At 38.1% G+C, this 15,766-nt stretch overlaps 1 non-coding gene across 1 annotated transcript; it reads left to right on the top strand.

The window, feature by feature from the left end:
* The first annotated feature begins 277 nt into the window (after window positions 1-277).
* Window positions 278-439, top strand: LOC112423316 (U1 spliceosomal RNA). Its single transcript, XR_003013769.1, has one exon. It is a non-coding gene; the product is annotated as a U1 spliceosomal RNA (small nuclear RNA).
* Window positions 440-15,766: the final 15,327 nt, after the last annotated feature.

Raw genomic sequence — 15,766 nt, 5'->3', positions numbered from 1 at the left:
TCTTACTGGAAGATATTCTCAGATGCCTGCTATATTCTGTGAACTCTAACCCTAGAAAAATAAAATATCTTCTTTTATGGTAGTTTCATTTTCTTTATCAAGGTTAAGTTTCATTCATATTTTGCCACCATACTAAAATATTCCCAGTTTAAGAATGTTTCTTCTACACAGTTCTTGGCCTCCTACCACTCAATAGTATTATAGTTCTTTACGAGATAAGGTACTTGATTCCATTCATTTCTTAAATTTCCTTTTTTTTCAAGAAACCTCATGCATAATATGTACCTGGCAGGAGGGATCCCATGATCACAAAGGTGGTTTTCTCAGAGTGAGACTTAACCATTGTCTCCGAGGTGCTGATTCCTGATATTTCCCCAAATGTGAGACGCTTGACTGCATACTTTATGGTAGTGGGGGCCTGAGTTTGCACTCTCCCCTAATGTTTTTGATATAAAAAAAAAGAAACTTCATGTCCTCAAATCTTTGGGGATTTCTAAAATATCTATTTACTAATTGCATGCTATTATTTTTATTCAAAACCTTTCAGACAAAGATTGATTGAGGAAGTTAACTTTTTCTGGGATAATGTTAGGTTATCTTGACCTTGAATTCAACTTCAGCTAATTTGTTTCTTTTTTTTTTTTTTCTTTACTACAGAGTCTTATCATTAATCCCATATCCCATTAAAAACTGCTTTGATCCCCAGTCAGCCTGCCTAATCTAATGTTTCGGAAAAGATATTCTGCTCTCTGTTCTGGAAGACTTATTTTCCTACATTTGGTCAGAAAAAAAAAAAAATGTCAAAGGTTTGAAAGATTGAGAAAAATGCTGAATGAAACCCTAGGTCCACATTGTGGTTCTGACAGTCTGGTTATTCTTTGGGTGTCAGCATTTTTTGCTGACTCCTCCCTCCATTTCACCCTTGGTTCACTGTCTTTGAAAAAGTAATCGGTGCCATGAGCAAGGCTCACTGTGTTGGATTTTGACCTTTGGGAAAGAGTTTTGTTATCTAGTCTTGGACGTGGAGTTGTCGACTTTTGAAAAATCATCTTAAATGGGAGTGAGCATTTCTGACCCTTAGGAAGGAAAAACAACTTTAGATATCTTGGTAAATGGGAACAAGCATAAGGTTGAGATGAAGGAGGAATGCTTCCCTGAACACAGTGCAGATTGTTTCTACCGGCAATCACTGGTGGTGGCTCCAGCTGAGCGGAATGGGGCAGGGGTGGAGGATCACCCTCGTGCCACTACCACAGGCGTGCCTTCTGATACATGCAGCTCTTTCTGCAACAACTAATCCTCTTCATCTGGACTCTTCAGCCTCATTCATGGCCCTCTTTTCTGTCTCATTTCTGAAAAGTGTTGGCAATGATATAGCAGAGAATGAAAGTCGCTGAAATCTCATTGGGGTTCTAAATAGAAAGTGGCAGAAAAAACTGTGAGGCCTTGAACAAATCATTTCCTTTTCTTGACATCAGTTTTTTTTTTTTTTTTTTAAATATAATGACTGGCCGGAAAAAAAAAAAAAAAAAAAAAAAAGCATGAACTTTAAGAGCCTTCCAGCTCTGGCATTCTTTCCTTTTTAAACATTTCTTTTTCTGAAGACCTCAAGCACATTGTATTTGTAATTGTTATTTTTAAGCTATATACACGCGGCACACAAACATATACAGTTTAAATCTCTCTGTTAGTGAACTGTGCAACCAGTGCCAAATGTAAGATAGCCTTCACATTTGACGGGATATGCCTTTACTACTCCAGACCCTCAGTTAACAGAGCAGGGTGATGAACATTGCAGTTGCAATCCAAGAGCATAAAGATCACTCCAACAACAGTCTAAAATGGCAGACTGCTGGGCATTTAGCAGCATCTGCTTTATAAATTACCACGTTTATGTGGTGTTCTCAGAACGGTTCCCATTGTTATTTACTCCTCGGTGTTCAGTGCTAAACATCAAAAGAACCCAAGCACCAAAATGTCAAGTACAGGGAGGAAATGTTTCAAGAGAATTTATTTTTGTACCAATTTAACTTTTCTCTGAATTTCAAGAACAAGGGTGTGGACTGACATCGGACCATTCTGTCAAATGGGATTCATCCCAGTTCTAATTACTACTCCCTTTTACAGGCCCAAGGACGCCATTTGATGCTTGGCACATGGAAGTTACTGGCTGGACACATTGTACTAAACAAATAAATCTCCCTAATTACAAATGATTAAAAAGAAAAATAAAACCTGCAGTACAACTCTGAAATTTGTATTACTTTATCTTGAGGTGTGAAGGATTTGAGAGAAGAAAGAGGAGCTGAGGTTTTGTTTATGACACTTTTAGGGTGTATTTCTTTCAAAGAACTTAGAATGCCAGCAGCTTTGTCTGGAGTAGTTACTTGTGCACAGTTTTTTGTTTTTGTTTTTGTTTTTCTTTTGCAATCTCCTCTTCTCATTTTTTTCAATGGAAAACAGCTGAAGAATAGTTTTATTAGTTCTGGACATATGAGTGTTCACAACCTATTCCAAGCAAGATGTCTTTTTTAAAGCCGCTTGCTTCTTTTCCGCTTACTAATTACAATATTAGTCTTTCTCTTTATTAGTTCTCTGTTTTCTTTTAGTCTCATTATTTATCATTTTAATCTTATAATAGGGAAAAGAAAAACTAAACATGTGCAACTTTATACCTGTGGAAACTACTATGTGCAGAGAGGTAGGCCAGTCAGTCTCCACATGCAAAGAATGAAGAGCCAAACATTGCATAATGGGTGACAAAGGCGTTAGTTTCAATAGAAATTCAGGAAAAAGAAGAAACTTTATAATGTCTGATCTATTAAGCAGATAACATTGAAGTTGAGGGGACAGGTTCATCCAGTGATCAAACTTGCCCTGAGAAACCTAATAAGGAACAAGGGCTTTGAAATAGTAGAAACTTTGAGGGTTGTACTTATCTCCCACAATATTATGGATTAACCAAAACTTTTGATCTCATCCGATTCTGCTTCATTCATCAAAATGAATGTATATTTTCTCACAATACATTTTCTCTTTCAAAGAGCAAGGGCTTTTGAATGTCAAATTTTCTGCAATCCAGCTCACAAACACTTATGAGGATAGGAATAAGAAGGTAATGTTAACTTGAAGAGTCTTGCCATGGAATTAAAAGTGCACAATACACATTAAGACACTCATGATACTATATGAGTATATATACATTATACTTTAAAGCACATGAAACTCATGTGTTTTAAAGTAGATACTGGGAGGAAGAGAGACTATTTTTAAGTTTTCTCAAATCCATAAGAGTCCTTAGGTATGGAATGCTGAAGATAGCTCCCTGAGGACTGGAGTAAAATAAAACGGAATGTGGTCAGAACATGTAACATGGGATTGAGGGGCTGCCCATAGGAAAATAGTTGCAGACCAAAAAGCAGGAGATGGAAAACTGAGCATGACACCTGAGGCAGCCTACCAAGCTGCAAAGGAACCATCATTTGCAACTGAGCACTCCGTCATGGTTGGCTGTTTTTAAAGCATCATTATACTTAGAGAAGTACTTATCACATTTGCTTGGCTTATCACCCATTTTGCACTCTGGGTAACTGAGTTACAAACAAATGGTGCTGGGAAAATTGGCTATCCATAAGTAGAAAGCTGAAACTGGATCCTTTCCTTACTCCTTATACGAAAATTAATTCAAGATGGATTAGAGACTTAAATGTTAGACCTAATACCATAAAAATCCTAGAGGAAAACCTAGGTAGTACCATTCAGGACATAGGCATGGGCAAAGACTTCATGTCTAAAACACCAAAAGCAATGGGAACAAAAGCCAAAATTGACAAATGGGATCTAATTCAACTAAAGAGCTTCTGCACAGCAAAAGAAACTACCATCAGAGTGAACAGGCAACCTACAGAATGGGAGAAAATTTTTGCAATCTACTCATCTGACAAAGGGCTAATATCCAGAACCTACAAAGAACTCAAACAAATTTACAAGAAAAAAACAAACAATCCCATCAAAAAGTGGGCAAAGGATATGAACAGACATTTCTCAAAAGAAGACATTCATACAGCCAACAGACACATGAAAAAAATGCTCATCATCACTGGCTATCAGAGAAATGCAAATCAAAACCACAATGAGATACCATCTCACACCAGTTAGAATGGCGATCATTCAAAAGTCAGGAAACAACAGGTGCTGGAGAGGATGTGGAGAAATAGGAACACTTTTACACTGTTGGTGGGATTGTAAACTAGTTCAACCATTATGGAAAACAGTATGGCGATTCCTCAAGGATCTAGAACTAGATGTACCATATGACCCAGCCATCCCATTACTGGGTATATACCCAAAGGATTATAAATTATGCTGCTATAAAGACACATGCACACGTATGTTTATTGCGGCACTATTCACAATAGCAAAGACTTGGAATCAACCCAAATGTCCATCAGTGACAGATTGGATTAAGAAAATGTGGCACATATACACCATGGAATACTATGCAGCCATCAAAAAGGATGAGTTTGTGTCCTTTGTAGGGACATGGATGCAGGTGGAAACCATCATTCTTAGCAAACTATCACAAGAACAGATCACTTGGACTCAGGAAGGGGAACATCACACACTGGGGCCTATCATGGGGAGGGGGGAGGGGGGAGGGATTGCATTGGGATTTATACCTGATGTAAATGACGAGTTGATGGGTGCAGCACACCAACATGGCACAAGTATACATATGTAACAAACCTGCACGTTATGCACATGTACCCTACAACTCAAAGTATAATAATAATAAATAAATTTAAAAAAAAAATAAAAATAATAAAAAATTTTAAAAAAGCATCATTATACTTAGAGAAGTACTTATCACATTTGCTTGGCTTATCACCCATTTTGCACTCTGGGTAACTGAGTTGCAAACAAAGACATCTTTATTTCTCAAGGGATATAAAATACAAGCGTTTATATCACATAGTACAAAGCAAAGTAAAAAGGATACATTCCCTAAAGCAGTGATTTTCCAAGGGTGGTTCCAGGGTTGGCAGCAGCTGCTGGGAACTTGTTAGAAATGCAAATTCTAGCAGAATCATAATCAGAAACTCAGGGAGTGTGACTCAGTGATATTTACAACAAATCTTTCAGATAAAGTTTGAGAAACACTGTTTAATGAATAGGTAGGAAACACCATACTTTAAAGTTCAGCTTCTTAAGAGACCAAGACTTTATTTATTTTTAAATTTTTTATTTCCATAGGTTTCTGGGAAACGGGTGGTATTTGGTTCCATGAGTAAGTGGTGATTTGTGAGATCTTGGTGCACCTATCACCCAAGAAGTATACACTGAACCCAATTTGTAGTCTTTTATCCCTCACCCCCTTCGCACTCTTTCCCACTGAGTCCCCAAAGTCCATTGTGCCATTCTTATGCCTTTGCATGCTCATAGCTTAGCTCCCACTTACGAGTGAGAACATACTATGTTTTGTTTTTCATTCCTGAGTTATTTCACTTAAGATAATCGTCTCCAATCCCATGCAGGTTGCTGTGAATACAATTCATTCCTTTTTATGGCTGAGTAATATTCCATCATATATTTTATATGTGGTATACATATATATACCATAGCTTCTTTATCCACTCATTCATTGATGGGCATTCAGGTTGGTTCCACATTTTTGCAATTGTGAATTACAACCACTATGGAAAACATTGTGGAGACGTCTTAAGGAACTAAAAGTAGAAAAAACATTTGATCCAGCAATCCCACTACTGGGTATCTACCCAGAGAAAAATACATCATTATACAAAAAAGGTACTTGTTTATAGAGAGCAAGACTTTAAATCAATTTCTAAAGAATGTGCTGTGTATTTACGCTATTTGCCTGAAGGAGAAGTTTGAGCACTGCACAGCAATTAAACAATGAGTCAAGACAGGCTGTCATCAGGAAACCATGTCAAATGTCTAAGGAGGGCTATCAGGAGATAGGAAAGAGATAAGGGCAGTATAAGCTGAAGGCATCCAGAAAGAGTAAAGACAAGATGCAATTGGGTTTTTATAGGAAACTTGCCTAACATACCAGCATTTCTCATTCAAAAGGGTATGTTTACTCTGCTTCTGGGAAGTAGGAGAAAAAGACTCTGCTTCCCATTGCTTTCATAAGGGGTAAACAATGGCCTCCTTCAGGCACAAATTGATGACCCTCTTCAGCCTCCACTTTCTGTGCTGAATGTACCAAGGTTTACAGCCAGCCAAGAAGTAAGAGGTGGACATGCTCCTTGATGGGTGGTTTCAGGCAACAGCCTGCAGCAGCAAGTCTTCTGAAAAACCTCCCAGGTCTGAAAAGGACTATGAGAAGAGTGAAAAAAAAAAAAAAGTGTGTTGAGGCTGCTTCTAGCCAGATCCTATTCAGAGTTCCACAGCTGAGCTTCCCTTTGGACGTGTTTAGAGTTCCTAAACAAAATAGATGGGAGATGTGTCCCACTGAGGAGCAAAACAGACAAAGCTATTACCCCTCTAAGTAAGCACAGCACTGAGCCAGGAACAAAAATTGGCCCAGTGTGTGGGAACATGGGCCTGCCAGGCCTGTCTAGAATTCGCTCCCAGGCAGTGGCAGTAAGGAACATGCTGGGAAATGTTATGCTACCCACCCGCCCAACCAGGCTTTCCACTCAAAGGTTAAAGAACCACCCTCATTTCCTTGAATTAGCCACTGTGAATTGTTAAATGTGAGTCTAACCAAATCCTTTTGAGGTTACTTATATTTTTACAGAGGCCTGGGATTTGGCATTCTATAGACACTACTTCCTAGATTGTAATGGGATTTTAGACTGACAATCCTATACCCCAGATATGTATCAGTTATTGATAGCAGACAAAGGGAACCATGCCTTACTTTAGTCTTTCCTAAGTATGGATTGTTGGCCATCTATAAAAGAATCTCTCAGATTCTTGTTAAAAAATACTGGTTCACAGGTCACATATCAGACCAATAAAATCAGAAATGTGTTAGGGTGGACATTGGGATTCTGCATTTTTAACAAAACTGCCAAGTAATTTGTATTTTCATTAATATTTAAAACATGGGCAGTTGGCTTAACAGTCAGTCAACTTTGCAAAAAATCATACCCACATGCATCGATTACTGTTATGTACTTTGTCTTGGCAGTGATACAATGAGAGACAGAGAGAGAGAGAGAGAGAGAGAGAGAAATGGAAAAGTGCAGAAAAGATAGAAAAACTGAAATGGAGCAGAAAAGAAAGTGAAAAGGAGCTATACTACTACCCTTTGTAACCCATTACACAAACTGGGAAGCACAAAACAACAGAAATGTATTCTCACAGTTCTGGAGGCGGAAGCCCACCATCAAGTTTTCAGCAAAGCCATGCTTCTTCCGAAAGCTCTAGGGCAGAATCTTCCCTGCCTCTTCAAGTTTCTGGTTGATCTTGACAATCCTTGATTTGTGGCCTCATCACTCTCATCTCTACCTCTGCAGTCCCACTGCCTCCTCCTGCGTGTCTCCTATGCACCTGTACCCTATAAAGATACATGTGTTTGAATAGCCCAGGATAAGCTCGCTCCTCCGTGATCCTTAATTTAATTACATCTGCAGAGACCCTTTTACCAAATAAGATCACATTCACAGGTTCCAGGAATTAAGACATAAAACACAGACACAGCTTTCTGTGGCTACCATTAAGCCCACTACAGAATCAAAGAGGGGAAAGAAGTGAGAAATATGTAAGAGAAGAAAACAGCAGCTTCTTTGCCTTGGGCACATTTAGCCCTCTTAGCCAGGAAGGCTGAAGTGTTTTGGATTGAAGGCGAGACCTCGTGTCAAAAGAGATTGAAATTTAAATGAATAGAAAAGGTATCTCTATGCCCTGTGTTCTTTTAGGCATGCTTCTGTGTTCTACGTGACCCTGAGGAAGTCCACCTCTTGTTGATGTCAATAATAATTTAGCCAAAGGAAAATTACAAGCTGAAAAGGGTAAGTACAGCTAACCAGATGCAATGCTATTAGCCTGAGTAAGAAGAGTTCTGGAAATGTGATGTTAACAAAACATCTGTTAGTGTATCAATCATCTCCGTCATCTTTGGAGACACTTGGGGGAGGGGGTACCTAAAATGAAAACTTCAATCTCTTATACTTGCCAAATCCTCTAGACTTGGAAAACTTACTTCACACTAAAGCACGCTAAAGTCATGTGCGCCAAGCAATAAAATCTCATTGTGCAAATCATATGTTCTGTTTGCAATAAGAGACAGTAACACTTGGCTTCAATTATTTTTTGGGTAGAGTAAATGGCTTCAGAAGTATAGGAAAGCACAATCAATTCATGTGTAAGACATAAAGAACTTTAGAAAGTGCAACTTAAATAATCTAATTCCAAAAACCTTGCTAATGCACGGGAAGTCACTTTAGCACACAATGGAAGGTCATCACTCTCAGCACATTGCCACATGCAACTCACTCATACTGAAGTGTGCATAGTCTAAGATATAATTCTCCATAATTCTGCCCCTTCACATTTTAAAAACTCACATGACAGGATTTCCTATGTATGAGATATTAGATCACAATTTGGACTTCACTAATGCATGTAAAGGGAGAGAGAATCCTGTGCCCAATGGATCATCTTGAGATTGTGAAATATCTCCCAGAACTTTCTGGAAACTTAGAGATCCTGGGCCCTTACGTGGAATTCTCCATGCCTGAACATTAGACACCGGCAAATCCTGCTCATGGCTCACTTCTTTCTGTGTCAAGAAGGCAAGGAGAGGGAACTGAAGCTAGCAAAGTCAATCTTGAGGAATTAGTCTCACACTAACCAGTATTATTGGGAAGAACTTTTTCATTTTTTAAATGTGATGTGTCCACCTAAGGACAGGGTCTTCCTGCTAATTATATGAGTAACAACTCTTTGAAAACAAGTGATATCTCATTCTTTACAAGTTGTTTCATTTCACTTCCCAACTTTAGGGAGTAAACGGCAACCCCTATTTTACAGAGAATGAAACTGAAACTCACAGAAGTGAATCCCCTTGCCTAAATACACAGTTAGGAGGGGAGAGTAAGGTTTCACTTCCAATCTATCTGACACCAGGCCCAGGTACCTTGCCTGTACAGCCTCTCCTCTTTGACCCCCACTGAAGTGATTCTTCCTGGGCCCAAGTGTCACGTTGAATGTTCCTTGTTTTCTGGTGCTGCTGGCAGAGGTGTGGTATGATCTGCTCATCTGCCTTGACTAATGTTTTTCTTTTCAGCTCCTTTGATGTAGATTCAAATTTCAAATCTGTGAAACCTACAGAAGGTAGTATGAAATCACAAGTATCTTTGCTTCCTTCCTCTCTTAGGTTTATAGAACAGATCTTTAAATCTTCATCAACATTTTTTCTACAAACTCTCTCTCTTCCGAGAAGTAGCATAAATCCTGGGGAAACTGATCGTTGTACCTTTGAAGTGAGTCATCTAAACCATAGCAACTTTCTCTGGAAGTTCCATTTTCTTGCAACATAACACTGCTTTTTGAAAAAACATAAATATAGGTTTGGTCTTGGGGACTTCCATCTCTCAGCCTTCTACTCATTTCTCAGCACCCAGTATCTTGAGGCTCAGGTTTTTATAGAGAAATTATCCCCTGCCAATGTACTTTATAAGCTCAATATTTTTCCAAGCTTCACCTACATGTTGCTGCATTCTATAGCTAGCTTCCTGATAAAAAAGTATTCCAATGCTAACACTGCCATAATTTATTGTCCCTCCCCAACATGAGTTTTACAAAATCACCTCTAAATGTGGAATTTTAAATACAGGGGCAAGCTAACAAAACAAAATTTTGATAAAATTGTCCTAAAATCATTAAATTTTGGAGCTCAGAACTTTAGAAACCATCCAGGTGAGATTTGCCTAAAATTTTTGAAAATTTAAAATTAAATTAAATTTTTAAAAAAGAATTTTAGAAACCAGTGCTTTTACCTCTCCCTATAGCCTTTGTTTTATGGTTAGGAAATTAAAGCCCACAATGGGAAAATTTATCTGAAACCAGCCAGAATGCAATCTGGATCTCCTATTCAATGACTTTCAATGAGCAGGTGATCTTGCAAATTCATCCTACATTATGCCAAATCAACAGCTGTTGACTCTCACCTTCAATCTGCCACCTTTGGTAAGTATTCAGGAATATAGATCAAGTCATTTAAATTGACTTAGCTGAGGCTCTGCTCATGGACCAGGCTCAGCCAGACAGCACTTTGTTTTATTTGGTTAATGCCCCACAGCTAGTGGGATGGTTTTCATCTGTCATCACATAGCTGAGACAATGTTGAGAGACACACTCTCCCCTTGTTAGGCTTCTTGCTACCTGAACCTCAGGAGCTCCCCCAAAGTCTTTTACAAGACTTCCCCAGAAAATGATGAATGCTGCAAAAAGGGAAAACCCAGGTCAGTGAGGAGGGGAAATTGGTAAGAATTTAGAGTTAGAATGAATGGCTGGAAAAGAGAACTCTGGAAGTAGATAGGGGTGAAGTGTAGGCAGGTAAAAGAGAAAACCAACGAGATGGTGCAAATATACCTAGGATTCTGCTATGTAAGTGAGCAATGGAGAGACCTAATAGGGAAGGAGCTGTGGCTGTCCAGGCTGAGGGAGGAGGGCAGCATGCTGGACGCCTGCAGCACTGCTGGTTTGGGTTACAAGAACCTAGCAGAGCACTTTCTCCACAGTCGTTACCCCTGCCTCTCTCTCTATCCACTTGCCATCCATAATAGACAGTTAAATAAAGAAATGCTCCATTTAGATAACACTTTCTCCCTTTCTACAGGACTGAACAGGGAACAGTTGGTCATTTAAACATACTTTCCATGGTTGGTCATTTGAACACACTGTGTGGAAAGGAAATGAGTGTCATGCCAAGGGAAGGAGAAGGGATCATCACTTTTAATAATTCCCCCGACTTTCTTCCCCTGAGAGATTGCTCAATCCCTGAACTAATGGATACTCGTAAATTGGGAAAGAAGAAGTTATTAAGAAAACCCACTGAACATCCAACCACGCTAAATTCTCCACTCTAGTTGCCTGACACAACCCAACTTTTTCCTCCTTTATATAAGAACAGGAGAGCAAAAGTCGTATTTAATGAAGAAAACTAAATTTGAAAGATGACTCAGGTTGAAATTGTATTCCAATCTCCTTTATATTTCTCACATAATTTATTACCCACATTAATGTAATTATGTACTCTTGAAATCAAACCAAAAAAACAAAAGTTAGTATAATATGTCAAAAGGTTACTTTAGGTCCATAAAAGATGCTAGTAGTTTTAATACAAAACTTGGTTAAATAATCTAGTGTTTAATTTGAAGCTGCCTTTAACAGTTTGAAGATTTCTTTTTTTTATGAAAGCTACACAAAGTCCTAACAACCATCTGAAATTTTTTCAATGTCTTGTTGCAACTAAATTGCTACTTCTGGCAGGGTATAATGACTCACACCTGTAATTCCAGGGTTTTGGGAGGCCAAGGCACTAAAATCACTTGAACCCAGGAGGCAGAGGTTGCAGTGAGCCAAGATGGTGCCACTGTACTCCAGCCTGGACAACAGAGCAAGACTCTGTCTCAAATAAATACATAAATTGCTACTTTTAATTTTATTTAAATATTCTGTATGTGCTCTGAATCATCATGAGAAAATGAAATAATTGGCAGGAATCTGCAGTCAGTATTTTGTTTGGTTAAAAAACAATTTGAAGTATTAGTGGATAATACATATGAGAAGACAAAAAATGAAAAATATGTGTCTGCTTTATAAATCTCTATAAAATCTAATTGGAGTCAGTTGTTGTAAAAGCAGAGCACGAAAAGAAAAGCTAAATATAAAATTGAAAATTTAAAAATACCTTAAAAACTCTTATGAAAAAAATTGGTCAGCCTCCCCTGGAATGACTCAGACAAGCTCTTCTTTTTGGTAATGGGCCTGGAATCATATCAAACAACGCTGTTAAGAAAACACTATCTTTTTTTATATTATGAAACTGAAATTCATCAAGGGATAATTTGGAGATCTATGGGAACTATTTTAAAATAACAAATGCCAAAAAATTATAGTCCTTAATTTGTTATGTTAATGATTTGAAACATATGTGGTAATACCAAAATATTTAACTCAAATGTGGCAACTCCACATGTGTTTTACCAAGAATAACTGTAAAAACAGACTCTCTACCCCATGCTCCTAGAAAAAGGACAGAAACAGGTACAAAATTTTCTGCTTAAGTCAATTCTATGTAGGTATCAAAAATTAACAACTCTTACTATTGTGGTAGTCTCTGAACCCCTTTAAGAATCACAATCTTCTTCCAGAGAAGAAGATTTTTCCAGAGAATCTTTTTCCAGAGAAAAAAAATAGACCTACACATGCATAGAATTCTGGAGGCTTCAGAACTTGTGAAGTCAATTTATAAAATCCATGCTAAGAACCCTGGATCCTAAGGTAAACGCCTGATGGAAACAAATGTCAAACAAGCCTTTGGATAATATTTTGTATTAGCCGTAGCAAAGTGTCATCTCCATCCACCCAGAACCACTCAAGTGATCTATGGTTTTTTTTCCTGTGTTAGGAGCCTGAGAGCTGTAGGACATGATTTAGTGGCTCCTACGACACTGGAAGTGTGGCCTGGGTTATGGTAAGTGTCAAAGAAATGGGATTTTTTTCAGGTTCCCAGCAAACTGGGTGACTTGAAGGTTATAGGCTGGTACTGAAAATTGCTCACTAAGCAGTGATCACCCACCCTCCACCTACCACTCCCTACCCTCAAATTTACCCAGTTCTCTCAGTAGCTGAAAAATAGGATAGCTTGCTGTTGGTTTCTTTAGACCTGAATAGATGTGGGCTTAGTATTTTCCCGTGATGTCTTTGAAGAAGAAAGTGGGAGTAAAATTGCAATAGTGGGAAAGGTAAATTCTTTGATGTTGACATCTTCATTCTAAGTACCCCTGATCCACTGGTATACTTGGGGTGAATTTTGTCATCCACAATAGGTGAGAAAAAAATGATAGAACCCAGTTGTAAATCTCCAACAGGTGAGAGACAAGACCAGTTTTCACATGAGGAGGAAGCAATGGCCATCCACAGTAATGTCTCTGGCCATAGCACATAGTTGTTCATAGCTGTAGTGTAGCGTCCCACAGTGCAGGCATCAGGAATGTGCAGGCATTGCTCTGATCCCAGTACCTAGGATAGGGCATGCACAGAGTAAGGTGCTTTTCCAACATCTCCGGAAGGAAGGGAGAGAGGAGAAATGGAGGAAAAGGTGGTAATGGAGAGTAGTAAAATATATATGGAATATGATCAGAGGATATATTAGTTTGCCAGAGCTGACATAGGAAAATGCCACAAACTGGGTGGCTAAACAACAGAAATTAATTTTTTCCCAGTTCTGGAGGCTGGAAGTCCAAGATCAAGGTGTCAGAAGAATTGGTTTCTCCTGAGAACCCTCTCTTTGGCTTGCAGATGGCCATCTTCTTGTTTTTTTCCTCACATGGTCTTTCTTCTGCCCTCACACACTCCTGGTGTCTTTCCATGCATCCAAAATTCCCGTTTTTATAAAGACGCAGATTATGCTCGATTAGGGCCCATCCTAATGACCTCATGTTAATGTAATCACCTCTTTAAAGGCCCTGTCTCCAAATATACTCACATTCTGAGGTAATGGGGGTTAGGGCTTCAACATATGAATTTGGTAGAGATACACATCAGCCAAAAACAGAGGGAAATACTGTTTTTGTTGAACCCTAGCCCTATCTCTTCTCCCTTTCACATCCCAAAATCTTAGCTGGGAGATTAGATTCTGAGACATGAGGCATGGTCAGGTGTCCCAGACCCCCAAGTGAAATGAGCAATGGCACTAAGAAGTCTCTCCAGGTCTTCCGCTAGGACACCCTACTGACTACATAGAGTCATAAGTACCAGGAGGGTCACACACAGCCACATAGACAAAAGGCACTCCCAGTGGTACAGAGGTTCCCAGGTACCAGCAAACCATTCAACTCTTCCAGAGACAGCCTCTTGCTTTTAGAAAATTCAAATCTTAGGTACTTTCTGAAGTTGGTATCTACCTTTTGTCTGTATCAAGAACATATAAGTGACTCCTTAAAATTAATAAGAAAAAGGCTATTTTTTAAAATGGACAAGATTTAACAGGCCCTTCACAAAAGAGGACATTCAAGTAGGCAGTAAACATATTAAAATATATTCAAAGAAATGCAAATTATAACCACTTTCAGACACCAACTGATACCTTTCTGAATGGCCAAAAGCAAAAAGAGTATCTATATCAAAGTTTGGCAATGATACAAAGCAACAGGGATGTGTTTATAAAGGGTAAATTGGTAATAATCATTTTAAAAATATATATATAATGCTAAGGTATTATTAAAAAACCAATAAGACAAAACAATACTTTGAAATATCATGTATTCAATATGTTAGGGGAAGAAATGTGTTATTTGATTCTGGTGTTCAATATAGAGCAAAATGTGAGAATCTTTGAATTAATGCAAATTAAGTGTGTTAAATTTTGATAGTATTTCGTGTACTTGACCAAAACACTATTTTTTTTTTTTTTTGAACACTCGGAGTAAGTCGAATGTCTCCTTCACATGACAGCTCCTCAGAAATTAGAAGAGAGTTTGTTTTCACATCTTTTTGGGACTTCTCTGCCCTGGGTAGTGCCTTCATCTGTTTTTCTGCACCACCTTGATCACTTTCCTATGAACAGATTCTTATATGGTTTATACTTCTTTAACTGTTGGGGCCCAGAATAAAACACATCACTGTCTGTACATTTTGACAAAGAAAACTAGAGTGAGACTGACACTTGTCTCTTATTCGATACAAAATTTTCAGTAATGCTAAGGTCCCATCAACTTTTTGATAGTCACTTAACACTTTACCCTTTTGGATACACATTACCTCCTCTGGACTAAAACCTTTAAGTCTTTTCTACACATATTGTTACAAAGCCACCCCCTCTTTTGTGTATTTTCAACCCACTCGCATGCATTTTTATATACCAATTTTTAAATGCATTTTGTTAAATTCAACACAATGCTCCAAACTCCCTATGGGATTTTGTTTTTGTCATCTAATATGTTCATTAACTGAAAAAAACAGTACAGCATGACCTCCATGTGTGTATGTGTGTCAGTGTGTGTTCATGTGTGTGAAGATGGTTATAGATAAATATAGGTATAGATATAAATATAGATATAAATATACAGACAGACATGGATATATAAATATATATTACTCTAAATCTATATGGCAAGTTATAACTACAGTTATTACTAAGTGACAGGATTGGGTGTGATTCCTATTTTCTTGCACTTGATTTTTATATTTCCTTTGAAACGTGTATCAGTGAGGCAGAATGCTCAAAATTAGTGCCATCATCTTCTATGTTTAGAAGTGGAGAAAGCAAGTCATACTGGAATAGTTTAGTCCAGGTAATACTTGGGTTACAGACGCACTAGAAGAATCTTAAAAAGGAAGAGAAGTTTGCTTCAGGTTAATGGATACCATCAGCAAAGCATATAGATTTGTTTAGAGATTAAACAGAAAATGTACTACGGCTTGATCAGCAATGACTTTGAATGTGTACCAAACAGTTTATTATATAAATAATTTATTCTAGAGACGTTAGAAAAAATTAAATAGTTTTCAGGAAAAGGATAAAATAATTTGACCTATTTATTGGAAAGAGAAAAGGTATTAC

Source organism: Macaca nemestrina, chromosome 6, assembly GCF_043159975.1.
Source record: "Macaca nemestrina isolate mMacNem1 chromosome 6, mMacNem.hap1, whole genome shotgun sequence".
Classification (NCBI taxonomy): domain Eukaryota; kingdom Metazoa; phylum Chordata; class Mammalia; order Primates; family Cercopithecidae; genus Macaca; species Macaca nemestrina.
Note: the sequence above shows the minus strand (reverse complement) of the source record. Positions and strands in the feature narration are given on the sequence as shown.